Source organism: Mus pahari, chromosome 8 (assembly GCF_900095145.1).
Source record: "Mus pahari chromosome 8, PAHARI_EIJ_v1.1, whole genome shotgun sequence".
In the NCBI taxonomy this organism is placed as follows: Eukaryota; Metazoa; Chordata; class Mammalia; order Rodentia; family Muridae; genus Mus; species Mus pahari.
Window position 1 is genome coordinate 24,461,266 of NC_034597.1, and position 20,084 is coordinate 24,481,349.

The 20,084-nt window shown below is 46.2% G+C and overlaps 1 protein-coding gene across 1 annotated transcript in view; it reads right to left on the bottom strand.

The window, feature by feature from the left end:
* Wdfy4 (WDFY family member 4) overlaps nt 1-12,874 on the bottom strand; it is a 237,520-nt gene extending 224,646 nt beyond the window's left edge. Inside the window, exon 1 of the mRNA XM_029541917.1 lies at nt 12,764-12,874. The gene's annotated coding sequence lies outside the window, so the exon portion shown is untranslated. The remainder of the gene's footprint in view (nt 1-12,763) is intronic.
* Nucleotides 12,875-20,084: the final 7,210 nt, after the last annotated feature.

Sequence of the window (20,084 nt, forward strand, 5' to 3'; positions counted from 1 at the left end):
CTTGGTTCTATAAGAGAGCAGGCTGAGCAAGCCAGGGGAGGCAAGCCAGTAAAGAACATCCCTCCATGGCCTCTGTATCAGCTCCTGCTTTCTGACCTGCTTGAGTTCCAGTCCTGAATCCTTTGGTGATCAACAGCAGTATGGAAAAGTAAGCCAAATAAACCCTTTCCTCCCCAACCTGCTTCTTGGTCATGATGTTTGTACAGGAATAGAAACCCTGACTAAGACAGTGTGCTTATATAGCCCATTCCTTCACAGAGACATATGAAATCTCTTCCAGCCAGAGAAGGCAGAACATTTGCCACATTGTGGCAGGCATTGAATCAAAAGAGTAATGGGAAATCAGTTACAGGTTGATAAACAAAAAGTTCTGGGCAGCACCGTCTTTAAAAGAGAAGGGTCACACAGTGAGCCCCAGTAACAAGACCAGACAATAGGAGAAAAGTGGTGTGGAGAACACAAGGAGAATTTGTAGTGTTGGCAAGAGCCTCAGAATTCCTGGAAAATGTGGTCCAGGGCCTAGAGCAGCATGGCTCTCTATTAGCCTGGAGCCTGAGCTGTCTTCAGGGCTTGCAAGAGCATGCTAGGCTTGCATGCTGAGCTAGGAGCTCCCTCTAGGCCTCTTCTGTCCCTGTTGTGAAGCCCAGGCATCAGCCCCTGAGTCCAGCATACACTCACTGTCCAAAAAAACACCCATTTGTCTTGCCCGCAGCATCACAGCATCCTTCACTCTGCAGTGTGATATTTAATTAGTCTTTAGGGTCCAGCCCCAAAGCAAGTTAAAATGTTCCAGTCCCACACAAGACCCCACTTCTCTCCTGCATCACTTCCTCCTGGCCTGGCCACTGGGTCTGTCAGGTCTCAGGTTTGATCCCAGCAAGGAGCTGGTCTGGATGGATGTCACGAAACCATGTACAAGTGAGTCTGAGAGTTCACCAAGGCAGGGCTGGTTGTAAGGATTAACAAAAATGAGCAACACCCAAAATGGGAGTACTGTCCCCCCAGACTATAAACCGATAGCAGGGGACACATCAGATGTTGATGGAACAAATGGCCTTACCAAAGAGCAGAGGAGAAGCAAGGCAAGAAGATCCCAGGGAAGATCTACATCTGGGGTCTCAGGTGGAACAAGGCAAGGACCAGGTCACCTCAAGACTTGACCTCTCAGATGACTCCATAAAACCCATTGGTGCTTCCCCACACCCCTGCAGGGAGCAAGAATTCCCAGTTCCTACCCAAGCCAAGTGCCATATGTACCCTGGGAGAGAACGGCAGAGCCAGGACTCTACAATCTGCTTCACAGGCTGCAGAAGAGGGATGTAGTTCAGGTTGTTCCCAGAAACTCTGGAATTCCCCTAAAGACTAAGTAGGCCACTCTTGTCAGGAACCAGTCAGGTCTGCAGAAACTTATAAAGACTGAAGACTTCCTTTTTCTAATTCCAGACCTCAATGCACTTAAGGCCAGTGTACACACCTCTGTGGTTTTTGCAACAGCAACTGAACACAGGAACTCTCCATATCCTGCAGAAGGGGCTGGCTTTGTATCTTGGTATGTGTATCAACTTCCACATTGCCAAAAATGGCCAAGGACTGGTTCCCTGGCTGAGACCCTGACTCTTAGCTATGGCATAAGCTACGAATAGCTTGATGACAATAGTCTCAGCTCCCAACCATTAGCCTCTTCACCATAGAAGCTGGCATGTTGCTTAGCCTCACTGAGTCTTAGAAAACATTGCCTCAGATCTTCCAACAGAGTGGCCAGTGTTCGCTAAACACAGAAAATCTACTACGCAAGGGTCATTATTCCCATTGTCTGGAGGGCTGTGTGAGACTGAGAATTCTTGATTCCAGAGGGGAACTGATGGATCTGAAACCAAACTGCTAGCAAGCACCAGGATCAAAGGCAAACCCCTGTGTCACTGAGGCTGTAGCTCCCCCCTCCCACCTTCACTCCAGGCTGGCTTGGCACAGCGGTCAACCCTCGAAGGAATATGCCTGAGACCTCCTGGGATACTCTCACCAGCTGCATTGCAGGGATGCCCAGGCTGACATTTCAAAGTTGTTACCAAGTGCTCTTGACCCCAGGTAAGACCACAGTCAACCAGGCTCTGAGCAGGAACCCCTCTCCCTCCAGTGGCCCCAGCACATTTAGCACTAGTCACTGCCTTGCAGCCTACGCCAATGGACTAAACTCTTCTTGCCAGACTCTTCATGCTGAGTTATAGGATTATTGGCCATGGAAGGAGCACCATCATCGAAATTCACACCTCAAAGTCCAGTGTCATAGATGTTGGGCAAAGACAAGGCTGCCTAAAGATATGGATTGACCTGTGGTCCAGCCTGAGTAGTGTGTGGAGACCTGAAAAGGCTGCTCTGAGTGCCATGCTGGACCACAGTTCCCCTCTGGGATGCACAGCTGAGGCAAGAAGACAGGCCATTCAGGCAGGGCAAGCATCTGAGAACATAGTCTCATTCCCAGAAAGAAACCAGAGCAGAGGAGGCCTGCAGCAGCGAGGGCCACACATAGGCTGAGAATGCCTAGCTGACAGGCCCTAGTCCCGTAAGTCTTCTCTGGGGTGATCTCAGTAAAGAAAGAGATAAGCATCTTACAGAAGACTTCTGCTGGCTTCTGAGGGCCCAGACCCATGCTCCTATTGTGCACAGCCTCAGGAGTAGGAGTCAGGGAAAGTGGTGCTCAGATACAAAGCCAGAAGTAGCCCTGGGAGGAGGGCAGAGTCTACTCTGAGAGAAGGAGCTGTCGTCAGTCTGGGGTGATCTGGGGTTGGGAAGACAGTAGGAGATAGGAAAAGAGGCTCTGAAGAATCAAGAGCAGAAGTAAGCCAGTTAGGGAAATTGAAAGTATGTGGAGTGGTTTGAATTTGAATGGCCCCATGGGTGCGTATGTCTGAATGTTTCCCCAGGTAGTGGACCTATTTGGGAAGGATTATGAGGTATGGCCTTCTTGAAGGAAGTGTGTCACTTGGAGTGAGCTTTAAGGTTTCAAAAGTCTACTCCATGACCAGTAATCTCTCTCACCCTCTTTCCCTCTCCTTCTCCCCCCTACCCCCCCTCTTCTCACCCACCATCATCTCTCTGCCTCCTCCTTGTAACTCACATGTGAGCTCTCAGCTACTGCTCCAGTGCCATGCATGCCTGTCTGCTGCCATGCTCCCCGCCATGGTCATCATGGACTCAACCCTCCAAAGCTGTAAGTGAGCCCCCAATTAAGTGTTTTCCTCTATAAGTTGCCTGGTGTCTCTTCACAGGGATAGAACAGTGTCTATGGCAGCACGGGAGAGGCCATAGTATGTCTGCTTCTGTGCATAGGGTAGGTGTAGGGCCGAAAGCAGGAGCATGTCACACAGGTCTCTAGACTCAGCTGTCCCCATCTTACTTGTCACCCTCTGGGAGAAGCACAATGCATATACTCTGACGTCACCAGTCTGGGACCTTTCTAGATAGCTTGGGTGGTTATACATCCATTCTGTTTCGCGTATTCGACGTGCCATATAACTTGGTCAGAATTCAGGGGAAGAAAGGCTAAATGGTGAGGCATGCCTGGGAGTTCACATGCTCGACTTCTGAGAACTGAGTACCTCTTAATTCTCAGAGATCATGAAACACGACCAAGCATGGGCCATCATCAAACGTACCGCCAAAGAAGAGCTAACCCTCCGCAGTCACTGGGAGTTGTAGCTTTCACGCTGGAAGAGAGCGTTTTTCTATTGCACCAAGCAAACCTGGACCTGGAGATGCTGCTTTCTCAAAACTCTTCAATGGGGCTGGTGAAATGGCTCAGTGGGTAAGAGCACTGACTGCTCTTCCAAAGGTCCTGAGTTCAAATCCCAGCAACCACATGGTGGCTCACAACCATCTGCAATGAGATCCGATGCCCTCTTCTGGTGTGTCTGAAAACAACTACAGTGTACTTACATATAACAATAAATAAATCTTAAAAAAACAAAAAAACAAAAAAAACAAAAAAAAAACTCTTCAATGAGAAAAACACACACCTTCTGGTGCAACTTTTACCCATGATGCTTTCTTGGCCAAACCTGGTGGGACTCCAGCTTTGGGCAAAGTCTCCCCATCTCTATGATTCAGTTTCCCACCTGAGTACACCAGCACCCCGCCATAGTGCTTGAATAGATGTTCTCTATTAGAAGCATAGTTATAGAATAGAAGTAGCTGTTTGCCCGTGCAGGTCTGCTTTGAGAACAGTTACTACTGTTCCTGGACTTCAGCCTCTGTGAGATAAATGATTGTTTAACCATAATAAGTTTCCCACGAGAACTTGTTAATGTGTCGGGGATATTTCTTAAACCAGACCTATTTTTTCTATGTGCACAGCAGTGTGGGACCCAAGAGAAATGGGAGGTGCCAAGGAACCCATACAATGCTAACCAAGTGGGGTGTGTCCAGGCAGCTAGGGGCAGATGCTACACTCATTGTCCATCAGTACTTTACAGCTCTTCCCTCACTTTGTCATAGCAAGCTTGGCTGCCTACAGCCTCCCACTCCACCCTACACTGTCTGATTTAGGCACATGGATCTATCATGTGCCTAAAATACTCACTCAAATGTTTTTATGGTTTCCCATATCCTCCAGGAACAGCCCCAAGCATCAAACCTAAGGCAATATTGAGCTACTATCTTCCTTGCCTCATTTCCACGGTCCCAGTGGAATCTGAACAAAGGAACTCTCCACGTCTACCCGTCATGACCCTCTACCTTTACTCAGCCACCCCTGCAGCAGACTGACCACAGGGGTCCTCTGGACACCAGAGATAACCCCTCCCTCTCCAGATCCCAGCTCCTCACAACTGGAGTTACCACACTGACTGTAATATGAAGGGCTCTCTCAATTTCTCCCCAATTTCTCATGACTCATGAACAGAATATCTTTCCAGGGCTTACATTTCCTCAAATAGGTTTCTATCAATTATGAAATGTCACTGTGGCATCAATTATGAAATATCACTGTGATTTCATTAACATGTGTTAGGGAATGAATCATATCAAGCCCATATCAAAAAAAATCAATCTATTCAGGCATGTTAAGTTGTGCTTTCTTGGTATAAAAGCACTGTTTGGGGCAGGTTATCAGGATACGCTGCTTGCCAAGAGCAGAGGTACAGTTATTCTGCAGGGCATGGGTCTCCCTTCTCCTCTGCCAAGCTCTGCCTGGGCATTCAGCCCACAGGTCCATGAAAGGAACTGCCTCTGCACACTGATGGCAGGGTAGTGGCTCTGAAGGATACCCACCCACCCTTGGTTAGAGGATGTCTTCTCCCCAAAGGCTTTGCAATTCTCCTTACCATTGCCACCTAGGCAGCCCTACCCACTTCCTTCAGAGCTGCTGCTCAAGCATAGATCCTGACCTCCACCTCCACCTCCCACTCCCATCTCCCTGACTCTCCCCCTAGCCTGAGGGAAAACCTCTGCCAAAGGATCTCTTTCCTCTTTTAAAAGGCACGCGTTCTCAAGGCAGAGACACAGGGGCCGAGCTACAAAGCCTTTGAAACCTTTGACCCTGCCTAGGTTACATTAACCTAATCTCACCTGCTGCACCTGGGGCCTCTCTTTCTGATTCTATTTATGGTCCCAGGGAGCCAGGGACAGAGGTGTGGACACAGTGACACTGTGACACCGGCAGACATTATTGATGCTACACATTTCAGCCAGCCTCCAGTACATACCCCCATCCCCCCATGTGCATATACTCTTATGCATTACTGACGGAGTATCTCAAAGGTTTTGCAGATATGTTTTATTAAATCTTTGAGAATTTCATGCAATTTGTTTTGATTATGTTCACACCTCACACCACTCCAATTTCCTGTCTGTTTCTTTTATTTTTTATAATCCATCCATGGTGCTCATATACTCCTGGATGTGGCATGACCACTGGAGTGTGGCAGACTTACCAGGAGCCATGCCCTTAAAGAAAACTGACTCTCCCCCAGGAATCATCAGCTGTCCACCATTACTCAGGGGTCAGAGCTTATGGACATCACACACACACACACACACACACACACACACACACACACACAGGCGAAATTGCTCACTGGCTTCGTCTTGTACCGGCAACTACAGCTGCTGTGGGCTCAGGACTTCTGTGCTCCTGTTGTATCCAGCAGACACTGACTCGCTCTGATCCTCCCAGATCTTGTTCTCTTACAATCCTTCTTCCCCCCTTTCGTTCATCAGGGATCACTGAGCCTTGGGGATGTGTAATAGAGATGTCCCAGTTATGGCTAAACACTCCACAGACACTTATGCTCCGCACTTTGATCAGTTGTGAGTTTCTGCATTAACCATACCTCCACTGCACAAAGAAATCTGTCTAATGAGATCATAAAATACATAGAGAAGTGCAGAAGACCTCAAGTAGTCCAAGCAATCCTGAGCAATAAAAATGCTGCTGGACAAATCCTTGGTGTCAAGTTACTCTACAGAGAGACAGAGAGACGGAGAGACAGAGACAGAGACACAGAGAGACAGGTCAGTGGAACTGACTAGAGGACCCATAGATAGAGGACCCATGTAACTACAGATAGCTGAACTTTAGCAAAGATATCAAAAATCCACATGGGAGAAAAGACAGCATCTTTAACAATGGTGCTGGGAAACCTGGATTTCAACCTGAAGAAAACTGAAACCCGATCCTTTCCTCTCACCCTGCACAATTGCACGTGGGTCAAAGATCTCAGCGTTAGACCTGAACCTCTAAAATCTCTAGAAGAAAGAGTAGAGGGTGCATCGGGATATGGGTTCAGGTAGGGATTTTCTGAGTAGGACCCAACTGCCCAAGAAAAAGAGACCAGACTATACAGGATTAAATTCTTCTCTGCTGCAGCAGAAATAGCTAAGTGACTGGAGAGGCAGCCTGGAGAATGGGAGGAAAGCTTTGCCAGGTGGACATCTGACAGACGATTTGTGTCTACAATGTACAGAAACAAACAAAAAAAATAAGCCCTGATCACCAAGACAACAAACAACTATAATAACAGAGAGCTATGGAAGCGTACAGGGAGTTCTCAGACAAAATACAGATGGCTAAGAAATATTTTTAAAAGTTCACCATTCTCAACCATCCATTATGGAATCCAGGAAACTGGAAATATGGATGGTGAGAGAAGGAAGAAAGGCCTTCAGGGAGGGCCACAGTATAGTTCCGAAGATACAAAGAAGAATGCTGGTTAGAGAAGAAGGAAACTTAAGTGGAGAGAGGGGTGGGAGGCAGGGGCAGAGGATGAGCTGGGGAGAAAAATTAACCTTAAGTATATCTTATATGTTTTTAAAAATGATATTAGAGTATTATTTTAAAATTTGGTCAACATGTATTTAGAAAGTTTTCCAATTGTGTTGAAATAGGAAGCATGATAAAATGTAATTTGCATGCTCTATTCCAATACAAGCATAGCATATAACTGATAGGTAAAATAGCTTGATTGGATAATTCCCTACATTGTATCATAAATACATACGTTGTCGTCTTTCTTAAATCATCAGGCTGAATTCCAGAATCGCCCTCTCCCTTTGCCTGAGCTGCCTCTGCCATGGTCCAGTACCCTGCTGCAGTACCCCGCTGCAGTACCCCGCTGCAGTACCCCGCTGCAGTACCCCGCTGCAGTACCCCGCTGCAGTACCCCGCTGCAGTACCCCGCCGCAGTACCCCGCTGCAGTACCCCGCCGCAGTACCCCGCTGCAGTACCCCGCCGCAGTACCCCGCTGCAGTACCCCGCCGCAGCACCCCGCCGCAGTACCCCGCTGCAGTACCCCGCTGCAGTACCCCGCTGCAGTATCCCGCTGCAGTACCCCGCTGCAGTACCCCGCTGCAGTACCCCGCTGCAGTACCCCGCTGCAGTACCCCGCTGCAGTACCCTGCTGCAGTACCCTGCTGCAGCTCAGACTGTTAGAGGGCTGCTGGCAGAGAGACCCTTGCCACAGGAACCTTGCTGCCTTCACATCATCTGAGACTATGATTTCTTAAAGGATGACAAGGTAATCATCTGACCCACGTGAAGAGAAGCTTCACGGTTCTGCTGTGGTGACTGAAGGACATCTTAGTCCTTCAACAGAGGTAGCACTGGCCAATGCAGAGTGAACGGGCTTTCAATCAAGCATGGTGAGGATCGAATCCCAGCTCTGCCACTGTCTCCAGACAAAAGGTGCGCTCTCTCTCTCTCTCTCTCTCTCTCTCTCTCTCTCNCTCCCTCTCCCTCCCTCTCCCCCTCCTCCTCCCTCTTCACCTCCCTCACTCCCTCTCTTTCCCTCTGAGTCTCTGTAGAATGGGGGTGAAGCTAATCTCAGCCTGGAGTTTTGATGAGTTCTGACCCACTGTCCTGTCTGGTTACTGCGACCCTAACTCCACCAGTCCTTTTTTTTTCTTAGAATTAAGTGGGGCTGGCAGCTTCACACTTCTCTGGCAAGTTCTTCACAGAAGCCATGGAACAGGAATTATCCTGTTTCTGACAGGAGCTAAGCAGTACAAATATAAAGCCAGCCACTGAGCCCAAGCTATGTGTATAATCTGTACTTTCTGTAGCTACCATTAAAAAGTCCTAAGCACAAATAGATTAAACTCATTTTAAAATATGCTTCCCTGAAGGCTCTCTACATCTGCAAGATCTGTATCTGCAACAGAAAATAATACAGGAAAATTTGCTTCTGTAAATAGACATGTATAGACTTTCATGCCATTGATCACTTATCAATATGGTATTACCACTATTTACATATCATTTGCATTGAATTTGATATTTTAAGTATTCTTAAAACCATTTAAAGTAAATGGGAGGTGTGAATAGGTTGTATGCAAATATTAGGACATTTTAAGTAAATGATTTAAGCATCCTTGGTGTTTGGTATGGGCGCTAGATCCTAGAACCTTGCAGATGCTTGGTTCTAGAGTCACACATCCAAAATAGTTATTATTTACCATTATTAAAATACTTCCCATTTTTATGTTAATTCATAATATCCTGAGCATCAGTGTGCATCTCCAATGTACAGCGCATCTCAGTTTGGACTGGCCTCCATTTTAAGTATGGCATATCTTTTGTATTTGATAGTACAGATCTAGACCCTGAGATGCAAGACTTGGGCAAGTGCAGGCAAAGCCTGCATGGCATGAGCTTCAGATGGGACCAACAGCCAAAGACTTAGGAAAATAATCTGGAAACATCATTCCATCTGGACATTTGTGCTTTGAACTTGGAGGGAGATAACACTTGCAAATGTGTTGCATTTCTTGTAGTTAAAACGAGTGATGGGCTCACTATGATGTAGCCAATGGACTCTGGAAGCTCCTCCCCCTCCCTCTCCAGGTGACCAAGCTGCCTGTTTTGTTAATATGAACTGGGACTGGGGGAGGGGTGGGGCCAACACTTGATTTTCAGATCCATGTCTGTCTCCACCTTGCTGTTTCTGAACCATCACTGCCTCCCATGTCTTCATCTATGCCCTTGACCAGCTCTGTACTGGGCAGCCCTGGGCTCCCTGACACTCTGAACTCACTCCCAGTCTCCCTGACACTCTGAACCCACTCCCATTTGCCTTTTCTTCCACAGTCTACACCTAGAAAGTGTTCAAACACTACACTCAAAGCATTGTCTATAATCTAACCCAGCTCACACTATCTCCCCTCCTATCCGTTTGCGGCAAGCCACCATCACCCCAGCCTACAGTACTGCAGAAGCTTCAAAGCCTTGCTCTTTCCCCCTTCCCACAACCTCTTCTTCAGATAAGAGCCAAAGCAACTCCTTTATAACACGCCAGGGCATATCAACAATAGCACAAGTATTTTTGTTTAGTAACGTTGAAATGATATAAAATAAAAGCCAGCTAAAAGTCAATCTAGACAACAGACATACTGTTTTTAAGAGGAAACATGTAACACTTTATTGTGATATTTTTTAATGCCTAATTATATAGGGAGCCAAACCATGTTTGAACTGGATGAGTTGTCTTCACAAAGACAAGACTTCTCCCTGAATTCTATTTTCATTCGAACATGAGCTTTGCTCTTTTGTTGAGCTCCACAAACTGATTCTAAAATTTATGTGCAAAAGCAAAGTACTGAAAAAGAAAGAAAAATAGAAAATTTCTTTCCAGAAAGAAATAATAATATTATTATTATTTATTTATTATTATTATAATAAACAAACCTTCAGTAATCAATGTTGCTTAGGGCTTGGGATAACAGACAAATTGAGAAAACAGCCATAAGCAGAGATATGGATGAGTGGTGAATTTACTTCAGGGCTCTTGTGTAACAATAGACCTTAGCATAAATGCAACTGAGACCCTTGGCCATCCATGTGGGGAAATCAATGAGCATTTATAAGGGACCTGGAAGTGGAAGTAAGAAGATCTGGGGAAGAGTGGGGAACAGTGGGAGAGTGGGAAGAAATCAGGGTGTAACTGTGCTGGACGTTTGTCACTGAGTGAATGGAAGCATCCTTAACATGGCACCAGAGAAGAAAGAGACACAGCGCTGCAACACTGCAGAGATGCTCATCTAGCACAGCGCTGCAACACTGCAGAGTTGCTCACCTAGGACAGTACTGCAACACTGCAGAGATAGATGCTCATCTAGGACAGCACTGCAACACTGCAGAGATGCTCATCTAGCACAGCGCTGCAACACTGCAGAGATGCTCATCTAGGACAGCACTGCNGACAGCACTGCAACACTGCAGAGATGCTCATCTAGCACAGCGCTGCAACACTGCAGAGATGCTCATCTAGGACAGCACTGCAACACTGCAGAGATAGATGCTCATCTAGGACAGCACTGCAACACTGCAGAGATGCTCATCTGGAATTTATATAAAGAAAGACAGCTAAACTGCTGTTGCTTCTTAAGACAATATGATTTCTAATTACTTCTAAACACTTATGTTTACACCCACAGATAAGAGCAGCTCTCACTCCTCATGAAGGAACTGCTTTTTGCAGCAGATATCATTACAGAAATCTATTACTGGTCAAAATGCAGAGAATAAGGGACTATGAAGTGCCTCCATGCCAACTGATACATCTACAATGCAATCCCTGGGCTCAGGGGAAATCACAAAAGAAAGCATGGAAGTGTAAGAGCCAGAGGCCCAGGGTGTCTGTGCTGGAAGTGTCCCCTTGACATGATAAGGAAAACACACACGCACATGAATCTCAACACTAAGGTTGCCTGAGCAGGAGCAGCATAATGGCAGCACCAGTAGACATGCCAACACAGACAGGGACAATTCCACATGGTTCCAACCCTACAACAAGAGCTATAGGTCGTCAATGGCTCTGAGAGACAGAGAACAGTTTCTGTCAGGCATGAGCTCTCTCATAGGATGTCACCAAGTGGTCAGCCCTGGGCACATGTACATACGAGCAACATTAAATGTACTGAGTTGATTATCTGTGTGTGTGCATGCACGTGTGCATGTGCACACATATATGTAAGAATTATAAACAAAGAAGAGGCCACAGATTTTGGAAAGGGGGAGATGGGATTTTGAAGGGAATGTGGAAGTGATATATAGTGCTCACATACAAAAATCTCTAAAAAGTAAAGTTCAAAAACAAAAACAAAAAATTCTTTAATTCTGTCAATTGCTCTTAAAAGCCTTCAGGAAGGCTTGGAAGCCAGTGTGGTGCCTTGTGGTGAAGGGTGTGCTGGGTCACAGGCAAACTTATCTTCAGCCTTAGTGTGTGCTCTGAAGATTGGTTCCAAGACACCCCTTACACTTGTCTGCAGATGTTCAAGTCCAATCTACAAACTGGTACAGTATATGGATGTTACCTATGTATAACATAGGTAACCCCCCCAACCCACCCACACGAATAGCTGAAACCACAGGGTGGAGCCTCAGATCCACCATGCGGATCATTTGACTGAACCATCGGCAGCAACATGGCTGCTTCTGTTCCACAGTTTTCACCAACATTTGATGGGAGCATAAAAGTACTTTAGTCTTGTTTTTCAGTCCTTTATCCAGCTGGAAATTATTTTTCACCTGTTCAGTATACATTCAATAGTTTTAAAGAAAGGTAGTACACGACGCCCAGTCATCACTTCGGAAAGACTGGGACAAAGGATTAAGTTCCCAAAAGCTGGGTTTTGGAGGAGAAGAGAATCAATCCTCAGTGACCCAGATGTTGCTGTTTATGCAGAAATGTTGGGATTCAAAGGGTGAGTGTGACAACGCAAATGAAGAAATGCCACCTTAAGAGACATCTACTTACCAGATCCAGGGGCAGGCAAGGGTGAGGCCAGCTAAAGGCAAGACCGGGTCTGCCCAGCTGCCCCGAAGGCCAGGGTGGGTGGTCTACCCTTCAGAAGCTATACCAGGGCTATGAGGGGAGTGTCTCAGTCAGTGTCCCTTGACAGCGGCACAAGCCAGAGTTAGTTTTCCCCGCCTGTGGCAGACTCTTACACGTCTCAGCAGAGTCTAAAGAAGGGACTTAACCCGTGGTCAGAGTGTAAGGAATGAGCCAGTGCCTGGTTAGCTCATCAAAGCTCACAAGTGGCAAAGCCCTCCAGCGACAAGGGTGCTTGCTGAGAGGCACTGACCACAACGACCTCCTTCACCGTTCACTTCCTGCCAGTCATCCCTCCTCTTTGCCACCCCGGATTCAGACTAAGTACTGATGGTCACACATGTGCTCCACAGTTGGCTTTGCAGGAGGCCATGGGGTTGTCTACCACAGCAAACAGCCCCCACCTGGCTGATCTCTCTTATCCAAGAGCAGAAAGACGTACCTGGAGGGTGGCGGTCAAAGCCGGTGGATGTCACATGGTGTGGGTGCTTCCATCCCCAGCCTCCAATGGCTCAGCGCAGGGGAACAGAATAAGACCTGGCCTCGCATGGCAGCCATCAACACCAGTGTTTCATTATGAATCACTTGTGCTGGGTTTCTCTTCATTTCCTGGAGAAAGCAGAAGTGGGAAGTCAGCAGATGCCTGCCCTTCCCATCCTGAGCCAATGACAGAGCTGCTTCACCAATGACTGGCAGGACAACTCGGGTTTCACAAAAGGTCCCCTGGGACTGTGTGTTTGGTGGTCAAGCAGAGCCAGGTGGGACGGAGGGAAAGTACAGCCTGGCGCCCATGTCTGAATTCTGCCTCTGCTGTTCACTAGCTGTGTGCCCAGCAGGCTCAGGTCCCTGTGGTTTGCCATCCTAACCCTCAGCACCCCGGTCCTAATTTCAAATCCCTAGGAACTGAATCTAAATTGCTTCCTTTCTCTAAATGGTTAAGGTATGGGAGCAGATGTATGGAAAACCAATATGGAAGAATGGCCCCAGCAGAGTTCTTAATGTCTCCACAGGATGGAGAAGACTGGGTTGGAGCAGAAGCTTAGAGAAAGTCAGAAACATCTTTGTAGATAAGCCAGGCACAGAGGGGCCTAGAGGAGACAAAGCCAAGGGCTAGGGGTTGAAGGAGTGTGAGGCACAGACACACACAAAGGAGAAAGTGGGGTGTTCTCCTGCCAGGCTGCCTTCATTCATGCAGATGATGTTCTACCCAGGTGACCCACAGGATAATGTGGGTCAGTAGGGGAAAGGGCAGGGTCCAGGCACTTACAAGAGTAGAGGGGAATCTCTGATTGGATGCTGCAGCCTTGTGCCTTTACAACAACATGCACATTCCCTTAACTCCAGCTTTTCCTGTGGGGCAAGTTTCACACTCAGGCCCAGCCAACAACTCAGGCCCAGGGCAGGAGTCACCCACTTGGGGAGCAGAGAGACTCCTTCCACAGGTGGGCATTGCCATGTGGAAGGGAAACACACATAGACTCTCCATGGTCAAAGTCATGAACATCAACAATAATGTTACCCAATGAGTGGTGGGCAAGAAAAGAAACACAGGGAACACTTGATATGACTTAAGCTAATGATGTATCAGAAACAACAGAAGTCAGAAGGCAATGGAAGCTCAGGTGACTTTCCTCTATCCATGATAGAACACTGGTTGGCTTGACCTTGAGCAACTCTTATGCATGCAGCCACAACTGCTGTTGGCTAATGAGTACAGCAGCCCTGTCATGTCCAAAGATGCCCGATCCTTCATGACCTCTGACTCTTACAGTCTTTGCTCTCCCTCTTCCATGATGTTCCCTGAGCTACTAACAGCCAACAATGCTTAGAGGACTGAGAGTCAGTCATCTTGGGCTGTGTGGTCCTCAGCAGGTTGACCATGCTCCAGCGGATGATCCCACAGGACATGGGTGGCACTTACCAGATTCTACTATTAAAAATAAGAAAGATAAAAGAAAACGAATGGCAGGGACACAAGAAGGAAACGTGGACTGTATCCAGAGGGAGCTGGAGGGGATGAATACACTGGAGATGCACTGCCAAGCATGTGTGAAATTCATAAAGAATTAGTGTTCAAAACTGTAGGAAATGACATCTCAGAAAAGAAGAGAGTTGAAAGTTGTCTTTAACCTCCTGAAGAGAAAACAACAACAACAACAAAGTTAACTCATTCCCACAGTTCTATAGCCAGTGAAGAAAACTGAGCATACAACAGTCTTTTTTTTTCCAGATAAGTGAAAGCTGATGTCACTCATCTCCAGCAGGCTTGCACTAGGAATTCCACGGACATCCTTGAAGCTAAAGGAGAAGGCTTCAAAACTCTCTTGGGTCTACAGAAGGATAGAAAAGCACTGTTGGAGGTCAGTGTGGGAGGAATTGTGTTCTCACCCTGATTTCTTTAAAATGGTACGATAGTTTTTAAAAGTTTCGGCATGTGCTTTGGGGTTTACTCCACCTAGAAACTACAATGCAGATGGCTTTCAACTTTATGCTCCAACTCGCAATTGTTCAGTTTTACATCGCTGCAAAAACAGTGTGAGATCAGCAGCCTTACAAGCTATTTAGGCTTAAATCTCATCCCAAGCTAGAGACGCCTGTCCCAATCCTCTCCCATGATACTAAGCGGCAACAGGAAGTAGAACTCCCTATCAGCCATGAGGGAAACAGCACAGGCTACAGGGTGGTGTGATATGAACATTTTCAAATACAGGGATAGTTGATACATCTCATGATCTGTTCAGTAGTTCAGTGTTTACAGGCGCTGTGTGTGCTCTACACTAACATAAGTGTTCTGAGCCTGTGAAAACTAGCCTAAACCCTGGAGGCTGCAAACGTGGAGCAGTTGGCAGTGCTTTGCGTACAGACAGTGGTCCCCAGCACCCATGAAAACGTTGGGCGTGGCAGACAGAGCACATCTGTAACTTCAGCTGACTTCCAAAATAAAGTATGTTAATTTTGCACATTATGTAATAGTATAAGAAATAGGAAATAAGACTAAACAAGTGTATGTTTTTGGTCATTATTGTTGTTGTTGTGTTGTTGTTAAAGCTTTGGAGTCAGGGCATATATTCTTCTCTGTAACCTGGATTTGTTGGTGGTGTTTCACTGCAAAGACCTCAAGTTTTCTCTCTCCAGTATGGTCTTTAACAGCAGCATGAACATCCCGTCTGTTTTTGCCAAATTCATGGACATCACTCACACCCCCTGGAACTGCAGCGCCATGAACCATGTGTTCTGGGTGAATGGTTTTTCTTATTGGGAAGTGGGGGGAGACAGCTAGAGCTTGTTTTATTTTTGGATGCCTTTATACTGTCTCGTTGTTCGTGTGGCACCGCTAGAAATGTGGTCCGTGTGGCTTCGATTTTTGTCGTGGCACAAGCTAAAGTCATTTGATAAGAGGGATTCCAAGTTGAGAAAATGTGCACAAGGCTATGGGGCATTTTCCTGATTACTGATGGATGTGGAAAGGCCCAGCCCACTGTGGGTGGTGTCACTCCCTGACAATTCTGTATATAAGAAAGCAGGCATGCAAACCAGTAAACAGTGCTCCTCCATGGTTTCTGCTTCAGTTCCTACACCCCGATTCCTGCCTTGAGTTCCTGACTTGACTTCCCCCTGATGATGGACTACAACATATATGCCAAATAAATCATTTTCTCTCCCAAGTTGCTTTTGGTCCTGGTGTTTTATCACAGTAATAAAAAACCAACTAGAATAGGGGCCTATCAAAGGAGTACCAGGAGATCTAGGGTAACCAGAAAGGAGATAAAGAAAAGGTGGTTTCAAAGGGAACAGTATATGGCAGGGGGCATACTAAGGCTCTTTCAACAGCATGGCTATCCATAATGGAAATACATCAAGGCTCCTCTTTCAGAGATCACCTAACCTGCCTGGCCTTACTCCGAGCTCTCTGGTAGATGTTTCCTGTCTGTGTCATGTCAGTTACTGTGACTTTGTAATCATATTTTGAAATTTGGCATATTAAGTACTTTTTTTTTTGCTAGTTTTGCTGAAAATTCAAGTCTTCTATGTCCAGATGAACATCAAGATCTTTGTATGTTTCTGTGAATAATCACATTGGACCTTTGAGAGTGTTCATCTTGGCTTTAGTCACAAACTATAAAACCAAGGCCGTAGTGCTCCTAGAAGGAAACAGAAATATCAGCTGGAGGAGAGAAACCAGTGCATCTGGCTCCATCCAAACCCAAGTTTTCCTCTAAGAGAAGACACTATTAGGGAAGAAGACACATGTATCCAATCAAGGAAGTATACACACAGATCTCCGGGGAGAGGTGTGGTTCCGTGGAAGAGAACTGGCCTAGCATGCACACACGTATGGGTCCCAAGCCCTTCAAGGAGGAGGAAGAAGAGGTCGGAGAAGGGAAGAGGAAGAAGGGGAGGGGAGGAAGGAGAGGGGGCAGTGGGAAGAGGAGGAGGAAGAAGAGAAGGAAGAGAAAGAGGAGGAGGAGGCTGTTTCTCAACAAACTGATAATCAAAAGATAAACAACTTGGGCCAGCAAGGTGGCTCTCAGGTAGAACCCAGGATGGAAAGAGAGATTAACTCCCAAAAGTTGTCCTCTGGCCATTACCTGTGTACCATTGTACACATACATGGCTAAACATACACACACACACACACACACACACACACACACACACACACATTGATTGAGTGAACATAGACAACTCATCAAAAAGCAAGTGAAAATCATGAATATACACTTCTTTACCCGCAAGTTCACAAATGACAAGAAAGTGCTCAACACTGTTAGTTAGCAGAGAGGCATAAATTCAAACCACACTAAGGTGTCTGGGCCTCCCCTGCTTGCCTGCACCGCTGGCAAGAATGTGTGGACACTGTGACTTCTGTAAATGCCCCAGCAACTCCTCACAAGGTAAACAGATGAGTGGATCTGTGTATATGCATGAAATTCTCAAAGGATAAAAATATGTAACTTTTAGAAGTCAAACATACAAATGCCAAATGACCCAGGAACTCAATTCTCAAAAAGATAATGCATGCAGATGCATGATAGTTTTATCATTTTTGCTAAAACACAGAAGCAACCCAAATGCCCATCAGGAGGCTAATGGTAAATAGGCTAATGGTAAACAGCTAATCATAAATATGTTCAATATGTCAGCTTAGCAACAAAAAGATTACAATAATGATCCCCTTGCAAAATGAATGAATCTCATAGACACTGTGAATATTTTTTGAATATTTTTTAAAATATACAAAAAGCACTTTTAAAACACAATTCTCAAAGAGTAAAACAGTGCTAGCCCTGGTAAGGGGTATTGACTAGAAAAAGGTTTAATGAAACTTTCTGAAGTGATGAAAGTTTCTATCTTCTAGCTTCATAGCAGTTGACATGGATCAACTTGTCAAGATCATAGAGATGTGTGTATGTCAATATTCATAATAGTTTAGACTTAAAAATGAGTCTAGGGAGATGGCTCCGTGGGCAAGAGTGCTTGCCGTGCAAACCTGAGGACCTGAGTTCAATTCCCAGCCTCACTCTGTAGTTCTTCCTTCCAATGAAAGAGATGGATGCTGATGCGTTGTATGGCCTCCAAGAGCCTGGAACAGCAGCAGACTAAAAGATACACTTACTCCCACAACTTCCTTTGGATATGCAAAAACCTGATCTAATTTTAAAAAAAGAAAAAGGTGTGGCCCTGAAATCTGGCTAGGGATGGAGGTAGTGTAGCTGTGTAGTTCAGCTCCACCCAGTGAGAGATTCCCCTGAGACTAGGGAAACGCAGCTGCGCTACACAGACCAGAACACCCAGCCCCAAGTTCCATGAAACGGAGACGGGGGGAGGGGGCACCAGACTCATGGGCATTTCTCATCTGGCAACCTACATACAGGACCAGTTGCTGGCTTCCTCCTCACAGACCCTGCGAGACATCATATGTTAACGTGCTTTTTTGCAGAGGGACCCAGTGGCCATGGTCAGGAGGCTGGGGTTAACCGCAGCAGAGCCCCGCTGTGGGGTCAGCCACCCTCCTGGGGGTTAGTGCATCTTGGGTGATGGAGCAGAAAGAACGAGATTGTTTCCGTTCTTGGATGTGTGAGCTTGATTGAGGTTAAATGCCTCTCTCAGATGGAATCTCCCCCGGAGACTGTGAAGATAGAGGAAATGGGCAAAGGAAGGGACTTGCCTATCCCCTGCCCCAGCGACAACGTCTGTTTCAAGGACAGAGGTCAAGTCTGAGATCTCTGCTTGGCACAACCCTCTGCCCCGGGGGTTCTGTTCGATCGGAAGCTGCAGCACTGCACGTGTGGCCAACTCCACAGCCCGTCCCTCGTGCCAGCAACATGGCTCCCCATCGCGCCTACCCCCAAAGGTCTTGCCAGAGGAGCTCAGCACCACCAGCGCCTACCGGATGTACTGCACATGTGCTGAAGAGGGTGACAGGAAGCCTGGAGCTGGAGAGACGGAAGCTGATGCACGCACGCACCAGCTTCCGGGATAGGGATCCATACTCCAGCCAAGGCCTGCACATTTAACTGCACATTTTCCTCTCTGAAATGGGAAAACCTGTCACAGAGTCACACAGATTCTGTTTCCATGAAATTAGGTATTGTAAACTAGCAGTGTCTTGGACCCCTTGTCACAGGGGATCTACTATGGGCACATCACAGACTTTCTCTAGAGTGCATTTCCGGCGGCTTCACGGACCTTGTTTCAGGCCCTCTCTCTGAATGTCAGGAAAAGAATTAGGGCTGGTCAGGTCCCTCGCCTGAGTGAAGGGACTGCATTTCACTTTTCTAAAACTGGCTTTCAGACTTGTTAGTTATATTTTATATGTCTGTCTGTCCAGTAAGTTTATTCGTGAATGTAAGCACTTGTGTTCACCCTTGTGTGGGTATCCAGTTAAGGCAATATTTGCTCTACAGAGAGCAAGGACTTCGACATAGCCTCCCCCAGCCTCCCCAACCCCTCTTCTCGCTTAAGTCTCATTTTGCTTGTTGTGTTTATATCTCCATGGTTAAAATTATTTATGTAAATTAAACTCTCTTACTTGTTCCTCATGTTGGTTTTTTTGTTTTGTTTTTGTTTTTATTTTTGTTTTTGTTTTAGTGTATGAGTGTATTGTGAGAATGTATGGCTGTGCACCGTGTTTGTGCAGTACTTCAAGAGGCCAGAAGGGGGCGTCGTATGCCCTGGACCTGGAGTTACAAACATTTATGAGCCATATGGGTGCTGGGAATTGAACTGTGGATTCTCTGGAAGTACATCAAGTAGTCTTAATGGTGATCCATCTCTGTAGTTCATCTCTATGGAATTTAATTCTGTATGATTGATCCAATTTCTGTGTCAGTAATAGTTTAAATTATAGGAACTTGTAATTAAATAATATAGATTAAAACAAAGGTAATGTGGACTGATTGTTTTATTACATGTTTCTGTGACCTAAATTGCTTAGGTTCACCCATTGGATACAAGCCACAGAGATGGCTGTTGAGCAGCTTCCCGGCTCTGCATGCAGAGATGCCTGCTGGTAGCTTAAAATTGGCCATGGAGGAAGAATGTATACCATAAGAATTGTCAAAAGCTACAAACAAAGGCTTGGCTTATTATTTAGGTCACTAGACTTTTTTTTTTAGTGGATGGAAAATGTTTTCTGTTTATTGTTTGTTCCTCCGCTCATTTTTCATCACTTCTTTGAGAATTTTATACAGTGTGTTTGATTATGCTCATTCCTCCCTGACTTTTCCCAGATCCATCCCCTTTCCCAAACCACAAAACTG